The sequence below is a fragment of the Oncorhynchus tshawytscha genome, linkage group LG14, assembly GCF_018296145.1.
Source record: "Oncorhynchus tshawytscha isolate Ot180627B linkage group LG14, Otsh_v2.0, whole genome shotgun sequence".
Taxonomy (NCBI): Eukaryota; Metazoa; Chordata; class Actinopteri; order Salmoniformes; family Salmonidae; genus Oncorhynchus; species Oncorhynchus tshawytscha.
Genome location: NC_056442.1, coordinates 7,222,450 through 7,232,955, shown reverse-complemented (window position 1 = coordinate 7,232,955; position 10,506 = coordinate 7,222,450). Strand labels below are relative to the sequence as shown.

The following is a 10,506-nucleotide window of genomic DNA, read 5'->3' as shown; positions in this document are numbered from 1 at the left end:
ACAGTATTTTTCACATGTTGGTATTCTGAGTTCATCTCTAAAATTACATTGTTTATATTTGTTTAAGTATTGTTTATGCATTGCCAGTCAGGGGTGCTAGTAATTTTGGAGCCCGCTGTATATACAGTATATATACATAGTGGAGCGGACAGTATTGTATATGGTGGGTTAGGGAAAGGGGAGGAACGAGAGTGGATGGCTTGACTAGCAGTCAACTCAAAAAGAGCTTCATGATGAACTCATAAATCCCCTCAATCCCTGGATCTATGGTTCTGCATTCCCCTCTGTCATCCCTACAAGCTGGTGAAGAGAGAGGACAGAGCTAGAGTACTGATGTATTAGCCAGAGATCAGAGCAGGTCAGCATTTTTCATCATGAATCTTGTTCTGGAGGCAGCTCTGCAGAGTGGTCACTAGCTGGCACAGCCACAAAGTCTTAAATCTGACACACGCACACGCACAAGCACACACACACACACACACACACACACACACACACACACACACACACACACACACACACACACACACACACACACACACACCTCCTTGAACTGGCCTTAGTACGTCATAGAACTTCATTTAGCTTGTAATTTGTTCTTATGCGAGCCTAGTTTTGTGCAACAACTTTGAATTCACTCCTGCTTAAAGATACAACAATCCCCACCTTGTGCTTCCAAAACGCCCCAGCCAGCTGAGAGGAACAACAGCATCATCCACCAGAACAGTGAAAAACAAGGAGGTGGATATAGAAGATCTACACAGCTGTACTAAGTGGACAGAGGCTTCTCACCCGCCCTGATACTTCCTAGCTAACGAGCATGCAGAGGAACAGCCAGATGCACTCGCTCCAATAGTTAGTCATTAGCGTCTAGCCCTGTGTGGATGAAACCACAGCAATGTTGTTGTGAGTTCCCCACCCCACTGGTGGTGGCAGGGAGCTCGTTCCGTTCCAGTCCCCTCCACTGGTTGCACACACAGGACACAGCCGTAAGGGGTGAAGGGAAGGGGGACCTTTGAAGGGGGGGGGGAGACAGCTGGAAAAGCAGGGGCTGCTACTCTCTTGAGCTGTTAGGCATGGCAGGGGGGCTGAATGCAATGGCTGAGCTCCAATTCCCCAGAGTACATCTATGGATCATGTATGGAATGGCTATGGAACGCTGGTACCTCAGAAATGGTGCTCCCTCCTCACCACTTGGGAGTTCTCTTCAGACTCTAATTCTAGTCTCTGAGCACATTTACAATACAGTAAACAGGAAAGCCAGTTGACTTTGACAGTGCTTAGTGTACACAACTAATTTGTTACAAAACAATTCAACATGCTTGTCAGAGCCATGACCCACTGGGTGAATTAAAGGGGTCAAATATATACTATGGCTGCTCCCTTAACAACCTCAGGAAGAAAAATTATCTTGTCCAATTTTATCCTCTCCGCTGTACGTACTGTAAACCTTTGTCAGAGAACCAATCAATATCGGTCAGTTTGTGTTTCATAATCGCTCTTTTCACACTTGGCTAAGGACTACAGTTGACTAGGAACTACATCTCCCAAACCTGTTAACCATCTCAACTCCTGTTCCACCCCCCAGCTCTGGGTCCCACATGGTCCCAGATATAAGATATAAAGACAGGGTCCGACCAGGCTGCCTCCCTCCACACTCTTAGTGTGTTTTCCACTACTCACATATTATCATATCCACTCTGCGCCTGAAAACATGTTTACCCTCAACACAGGTAGACCTCATGGCCGTAGATACTGCCAATAGGATGAGTACAAATTGTCACTCAGAATGAGTTGTCCTCAACACATCAATTCCATTTGATTTCCCAGTGAAATCAGGAAATCAATTCAACTTCCTTGCCAACTGCATAGAGCTGAAACAAGCTTACTGTATGCAAGTTGATTCTTACCTTGCCTTTCAGTAGCGCATTGTCATAGGTCTCAATCATGTTTGAGCTCGCTTTAATAGCGGGATGAGAATAGAATTGTAAAATGGTCGTGTACTGCAATCGAGTTATTCCATTTGCTTTGAACATCTCTATTCAACCAATCATCAGACGATGTGCAAGAAAACACTTCCTGTTATCTAACTATAATCTTATTCAGGTTGTCATGCTGCGGTCACTATAATCATATCACTTAACAACTTGGCTTAGGTAGTAATTCAATTGCTTTGAAAAGTGTAAAAGTCTAGCAAGAAGAAAGGTTAACTGTAGCATACCAATGACTGTCATGTAGGGTAGGCTATTACTCTACTGTGATATAAAGGACACGTCTACAATGTCGCCTTCAGGCAGACTGACGGTTCGCTAAACAAAGTATAGAATGTATAGAGGGAGGATCAACATCTTCATCTAATCATGGCTATTCCAGACTCTCAAATCCGAGCTGAAAAAAAATCTATTGACTCACGACAATATTCAACCTATAGGTTCTGTTCTCTCCTATGTGATGTATTGTGTGGGAGTGTTACTGTTTGTCAGGGCAGCCCTTGTCTAAATAGCTCTGGGATGGCTCGGCTAATACGGTGGGCGTATGCACCTTTTTCATTCTGTTCAATGAGCGAGGACAAATTGCACAAATTGAAGCAAAAGAATATGTTTGTTTCCATGGTAACGTACACACAGAGCCTCAAGTGTTCCCGGGATATGCAGAAAGCATCACCATGGCAACCTTCGAACGAACGCTCAATCGCTAAACTTGCCCACGCTACTGACCTCACTGAATGGACATATAGTAAAGAAAGCGCATCATCAGGTGAATCAATGAGCATGTTTTCATATTAGAAGACCAACTGGAATGTTCCATCCGCTCTCTCTCATTTCTCAGCTAAATGCAGTGACCTAAAATCATCTTCAACAACTCAGCAACCATCAGCAGTAGCAAACTGCATAGTAACTTCAACTACATCATACAATCGAACATTTCATGGTGATTTTCATAACACGCTTTCTGCATGAAAACCAGTGCATTTAAAGTTGGGAAGACACAATAGCCCTGGTTGGCACTCTGCCAAAGACAACATGTTCCTCTCTCTCCATTAGATTCATTCTATTAAGACCCTGGCAGGTACAAACCTACTGCTTTAATTGAGAACATCTTCATCTGATCCAAAGGACCAGAAGAACCTGGGCCCAGAAATGAGGTGTAGGATGTCACTCTAGGGATCAACACACAGTCATAGCCTATAGGTGAGAGCATAGAAATAGAGGTACACTCAATATGGCCGCCGGAATGTCGACTTGAACGTCCGTTCTAGTCATTCTAATTCAATGGGTGAGAGAGTGTACAAAAAGAATGTTGACTTGAATAGGAATCCTCTGAAATGACTGTATTGACAACACATGTCCATAATGTTGGTTGCAGGACAAAAAATCACGACATCACCCATTAAACCACAGCAAACAAACAATGCAGAATGCTCTGAACCTAACGAAGCAATTCACCAGTCAGATGAATTAGTGGGCCACGGGAGGTTTGTGGCACCTTAATTGGGGAGGACGGGCTCATTGTAATGGCTGGAACGGAACAGGTGGAATGGTATCAAACACATCAAACACATGGTTTGATGCCATTCCATTCGCGCCATTCCAGACATTATTATGAGCCGCCCTCCCCTCAGTAGCCTCTACTGCAGCGGGCCGACGCGTAATCTCGCTTATGCCCGGGACAATAATAGGTTATTGACACCACTCTGGTCCCTTTCAAGTGGTTTCATATGCATATGCCTGTACAGAATCATGTGAAGTCAAACTTTAGAATGAGAATCCAAACCTTTGGATCCATCTACGAGAACATTTTAAACAATGTGATTGTTTGTTATGCTGAAGGTACAGGAGGCTATCACTCGTTATACAGAGTATTAAATGGAACTGTATACATCATACAATAAGACAAACACCTCATATTGCCAAGTGAACTTTTGCTCAACCTTTCTTGCACCACTGACCGGTATGCTACAGACCTCACTTGAGGATTTCTTATTATAACAACAACCCCATGCGAATGTGACCGTGAACAGATGAAATCAGTGACAGCTGATGTCACTGTCATCAACTCTCGCCCCTTCTAATTTTCTAAATCCATTGTTACTGCGTGTGTATTCTATGTGGTATTATGAAATAGAATCCAATTCATGTAAAAAACAAACCTTGAAACACCCCAACACAAACATATCCACACCACAGAGAGAGGACAGGCCGCACATGTAACTACCGGCAACATCTGTTGCCTTTTGAAAATGACGGTCGGCTCTCCAACCCTCTCAGATGAGGATACCACATCGCACATCTGAGGAGGAAACATCCCAATCCCAAATAGGCCTCCCAATCCCAATTTTGCATAGGGATACCGCCTGAAACCGTGGCCCACGTAAAATATATTTTTTTAAAGAGGGAAATGTGTTAAGCGATTGCAGCAAAGGAATGTTCCTTTTTACGTCATTGTTTTTACTCTTTATGTTTTTGTTTTACAAGTCCCGTTGACTCTGACGGGGTAATGGATTACTCGTGTAGCGCTGGAACCACACCAAGGCGAACATCTGCCTGCAATTACAGCGCCGCTGGGCTAGCTAAACTCTGGTCGGCCTGTCAGAGACAAAGGATTGATGGACCCCTCCACCTGCCGTGGTCCATCCGTCTCGCTGGCTGACAGAAAATAGACCGGGGAACATGCTGATACGTCAACTAGCAAAAGTCAAGTAATCAGAAGACAACTGGGGGGGCTAATGAGGACGATCGTGTATCATAAGCATTAAGTAAGAAGCAAAAACATGCCTAAGTATCCGAGCACATCAGTTGTGAGCCTTCATCTCATCTCGAGCATGGCTGTCAGGGAGAGACTATACTATCAAATAAACCACGGTGAAGCAGGGGAGGTAACTACCACTGGTCATATCAACAATCACAAAATATTTAGTGTTTCTTCAGGGGGATGGTGTGCTTCCAATGTACTATTCTAAATTGCAAATATGTGGGACTGTGACAACACACCAGCTCCAGCTCGTGACAAACATACTTGCTTGCTAATCAAGTGGAGCGGGGTCATATGAAGTAGATTATTTTGAAGACATTAGGGTAGCACAAACTCCAAACTGTAACTACATAAGAATGTGTGCATTAGAGTAACTGAGTTCAACCCTTGAGGTTGAGAGTATAGATGACGTCATTGTTACAGAACATATAGAACCAAAACAACTCTGGTATCAAGCAAATGTGACTGTTAAGGAGAGGTTGTAGACATTACCCCAGTCAGGCCAGTAAGACAACATGGGTTCAATTAAATCAAAACCACATTGGCCCAATTTTTCTACTGACAAATTCAATCACAGAATGGTTTATTACTGTAAAGTTTTATTAGTGTAAGTTAAGTACTGTAACGTTTTCCTTCAGCTATAACTTTGTGTGTGCGAGTGGCCCGTGTGTGTGTGTCATATATTTTAATCATATAACCTCATGTAAAACTAAACCACACCTCCTCCCACTACTCTATTCAGCCTATAGCATGACCCAAGATCGCTCCCCTCTCTCTCCTTCCTTCTCTCTTCTTCCCCACCCCCCTGTCCATCCAGCCAACCAGCCCAAACACTAAGGGGCTCTGGTGCAAGCGCTCCCTGCTCTCTCTTCCCCTACAGCCGAGATCACCACCGCCAAAGAATGTGTGTAATCTTCCATGCATGCCAGCAGGCAAATCCTCTAGCTTTAGAGATCAACAGCGCTGTGAGCTAACGAACGCTCTTAATGATTCCAATATCATATGCAGAGCTTTCAATGATTAGTCAATGGGGGAAAATATGTGGAATTAATGTGCAATTTTAAATGTGCAATTGAACTTGAGTGCTGCTGCGTGATTAAAGCTAGTGGGGAAGCCAAGACCTTTCCTCGACTCTTGGTGAATTGGAGCCTTTTTAAGTAGTAGTTGCGACCTCCGAATGGCCGCACAATAACAAAAGATGAAGATGTCACCGCAAACACGTAAATGTGAGGCAGGAACGCAAAGAAGTGTGTGGCGCTGGATATTAGTTTCAAAACTTGAAAAGTGGTAGCCATAAACATCGAAAATACATACAAATTGTGACTGTATGTTCTCACATCTCCTTATTCAATGTCAAGGATCAATGAATTGATACATATTGCTACAACATAGCATGACTACTCTTTGTTTCCCCATTTTAACCACTGTATATACTGTCAGGGACCTGTGTCTTTTAGGGAAATTGATGCATAATGTTAAGGGAAAATACCACCCAAAAACAATCTTTTGGTATTTCTTTCATTAGTCCACTAGAAGCTGGGTAGACAGTGATGGCTGAGTTCCTCACTGGAGATACAAGTACGTAACTTGAATTTCCGTGCCACGCTCCCATTGACATCAATGCATGATTTACACAAACGTTTGAGCTACACACACATTTCTCCAGTTAGGATTTGGCCCTGAATCAGGAAACCTTGAAAATATCATTTTGTTATGTTAGTTTTTTTTATAACTCACATTAAGAATGTCTCCATTTTCTCTTGTGGGCCTGTCAATGTCTCAAAGGAAATATGATGTAGTCGAATACGTGCATATCATAAGCAAACGCACCTGCGTCAAAATGCTTAGACTAATCACAGAACAATCCAAACGATAACGAGTATAATCGAAAAATCTCTGGCTCACACACAAACACATTCACACGGAGGGCCGCACATATCTTTTCATGCATACACGACCAAACACACTCTCGCTCTCTCTCTCTCTCGCTCTCTCTCGCTCTCTCTCGCTGCTGAACACATGCATATCGCAGCCTATTGTGTTTCAAAGTGGGCATGCATCTCTGAGCTCTGCCCTGGGATTAGCCACTGATCATATAAGGTACAGTCCTTTTTCAAAGGCTCCACAGCTGCAGAAAGTATTCCATCTCCCCGCAATTGCTGCTTCTAATCTACCCAGCTAGAAGCTCCTGAGTTAAGGCAGCCAGGGCAATGCCATTCCCCTTTAAAGCCACCCTTATAGTAAGATTTACACATATTTATTGACTGGAGGGAGGAAACCCTAAAGTCCTAATAGTCCCACTTTAAGACAGCTTATGTAGGTTCCCTGACACATAGGTTGATTGATTTTGCTTCATACGCAAGCGCTTGTTACTCGAGGTATGCACACAGTAAAAACTGGAGAGTGTTTTTTGCAGAGTTAAAATTATTTTCCTCTAGAGTCGTCAAATTAAATCATTTTAGAGTGTAATTATTACCAGTGGCCGCTAGAGACAGAGCAAAAATACGGATTCAATTCTATTGTTGTGAAACAGCATGACCACGCCCACTAATGTAGATTTTGCCGCCATCGTCCATTTGCAAGTGTCTCGCGAATGGAAAGAGTGGACAGATCGAGAGCGAGGATACGCCCAACATCAGAAGTCATTCACAGGACCACAGAATTTCTTCATTTCTAAACTTAATTAGAATTCCAGGTAAGTGCACTGTTATTGGTTAACTTTATGTGCAAATTGAAACTGTTGAGCAACATTACAGCTAGCTAGCATTGTAGTGTATGCTAACTGTTACAGCACTATTTGCGTAGTCAGATGCTAATGTGAGCATCTGGCTAGAGCTAATTAGCTACAGTAACATTAAGTTATACCACTTTTAGTGGTTTATGGACAGTATGTACGCCCGGTGGATCGGTGCATCACCTGCTTTAAATGTTCAACAGAGCGGTATTAGCTATTATCAGTACCTACTGCCAGCAGGTTAGTCAGTGCAACATGTGTTTTACTCTGAAACGCGAGCTGTTAGCAGACAGTTAGAGGCTGTTGGTCTGTGCCACATGTGTTTTACTCTGAAACGCGAGCTGTTAGCAGACAGTTAGAGGCTGTTGGTCTGTGCCACATGTGTTTTACTCTGAAACGTGAGCTGTTAGCAGACAGTTAGAGGCTGTTGGTCTGTGCCACGTGTGTTTCACTCAAATTTAGAGCTATTAGACAGTTTTTAGCTTCGGTTTTGTCGGTGCGACGTGCATTTTACTCTGAACTTTAGAGCTGTTACCTGTTGACGGTTTTTAGCTCCTGTTTGGTTGGTATTCAACTTCCGGTGCCGACAGAGATGGCCGCCTCGCTTCGCGTTCCTAGGAAACTATGTAGTTTTTAGTTTTTTTACGTGTTATTTCTTACATTAGTACCCCAGGTCATCTTAGGTTTCATTACATACAGTCGAGAAGAACTACTGAATATAAGATCAGCGTCAACTCACCATCAGTACGACCAAGAATATGATTTTCACGAAGCGGATCCTGTGTTCTGCCTTTCAACCAGGACAACGGAATGGATCCCAGCCGGCGACCCAAAAAAAAACGACGCCGTAAAAGAGGGAAACGAGGCGGTCTTCTGATGAGACTCCGGAGACGGGCACATCGTGCACCACTCCCTAGCATTCTTCTCGCCAATGTCCAGTCTCTTGACAACAAGGTTGATGAAATCCGAGCAAGGGTAGCATTCCAGAGGGACATCAGAGACTGTAACGTTCTTTGCTTCACGGAATCATGGCTCACTGGAGAGACACTATCGGAGGCGGTGCAGCCAGCGGGTTTCTCCACGCATCGCGCCTACAGAAACAAACATCTTTCTGGTAAGAAGAGGGGCGGGGGCGTATGCCTTATGGCTAACGAGACGTGGTGTGATCACAGAAATATACAGGAAGTCAAATCCTTCTGTTCACCCGATTTAGAATTCCTCACAATCAAATGTCGACCGCATTATCTACCAAGAGAATTCTCTTCGATTATAATCACAGCCGTATATATTCCCCCCCAAGCAGACACATCGATGGCTCTGAACAAACTTTATTTGACTCTTTGCAAACTGGAATCTCTACATCCTGAGGCTGCATTCATTGTAGCTGGGGATTTTAACAAGGCTAATCTGAAAACAAGACTCCCTAAATTGTATCAGCATATCGATTGCGCAACTAGGGCAGAAAAAACCTTGGATCATTGTTACTCTAACTTCCGCGACGCATATAAGGCCCTGCCCCGCCCTCCTTTCGGAAAAGCTGACCACGACTCCATTTTGCTGATCCCTGCCTACAGACAGAAATTAAAACAAGAAGCTCCCACGCTGAGGTCTGTCCAACGCTGGTCCGACCAAGCTGATTCCACACTCCAAGACTGCTTCCATCATGTGGACTGGGATATGTTTCGTATTGCGTCAGATAACAACATTGACGAATACGCTGATTCGGTGTGCGAGTTCATTAGAACGTGCGTTCAAGATGTCGTTCCCATAGCAACGATTAAAACATTCCCTAACCAGAAACCGTGGATTGATGGCAGCATTCGCATGAAACTGAAAGCGCGAACCACTGCTTTTAATCAGGGCAAGGTGACTGGTAACATGACCGAATACAAACAGTGCAGCTATTCCCTCCGCAAGGCTATCAAACAAGCTAAGCGTCAGTACAGAGACAAAGTAGAATCTCAATTCAACGGCTCAGACGCAAGAGGTATGTGGCAGGGTCTACAGTCAATCACGGACTACAAGAAGAAAACCAGCCCAGTCACGGACCAGGATGTCTTGCTCCCAGGCAGACTAAATAACTTTTTTGCCCGCTTTGAGGACAATACAGTGCCACTGACACGGCCTGCAACGAAAACATGCGAACTCTCCTTCACTGCAGCCGAGGTGAGTAAAACAGACGGCATCCCCAGCCGCGCCCTCAGAGCATGCGCAGACCAGCTGGCCGGTGTGTTCACGGACATATTCAATCAATCCCTATACCAGTCTGCTGTTCCCACATGCTTCAAGAGGGCCACCATTGTTCCTGTTCCCAAGAAAGCTAAGGTAACTGAGCTAAACGACTACCGCCCGTAGCACTCACTTCCGTCATCATGAAGTGCTTTGAGAGACTAGTCAAGGACCACATCACCTCCACCCTACCTGACACCCTAGACCCACTCCAATTTGCTTACCGCCCAAATAGGTCCACAGATGATGCAATCTCAACCACACTGCACACTGCCCTAACCCATCTGGACAAGAGGAATACCTATGTGAGAATGCTGTTCATCGACTACAGCTCGGCATTCAACACCATAGTACCCTCCAAGCTCGTCATCAAGCTCGAGACCCTGGGTCTCGACCCCGCCCTGTGCAACTGGGTACTGGACTTCCTGACGGGCCGCCCCCAGGTGGTGAGGGTAGGCAACAACATCTCCACCCCGCTGATCCTCAACACTGGGGCCCCACAAGGGTGCGTTCTGAGCCCTCTCCTGTACTCCCTGTTCACCCACGACTGCGTGGCCACGCACGCCTCCAACTCAATCATCAAGTTTGCGGACGACACAACAGTGGTAGGCTTGATTACCAACAACGACGAGACGGCCTACAGGGAGGAGGTGAGGGCCCTCGGAGTGTGGTGTCAGGAAAATAACCTCACACTCAATGTCAACAAAACTAAGGAGATGATTGTGGACTTCAGGAAACAGCAGAGGGAACTCCCCCTATCCACATCGATGGAACAGTAGTGGAGAGGGTAG

The 10,506-nt window shown here is 44.8% G+C and overlaps 1 protein-coding gene across 4 annotated transcripts in view; it reads right to left on the bottom strand.

Moving 5' to 3' along the window:
* LOC112266468 (rho GTPase-activating protein 6) overlaps positions 1 to 10,506 on the bottom strand; it is an 84,973-nt gene that overhangs the window by 22,272 nt on the left and 52,195 nt on the right. The gene's annotated exons all lie outside the window — the stretch shown is intronic.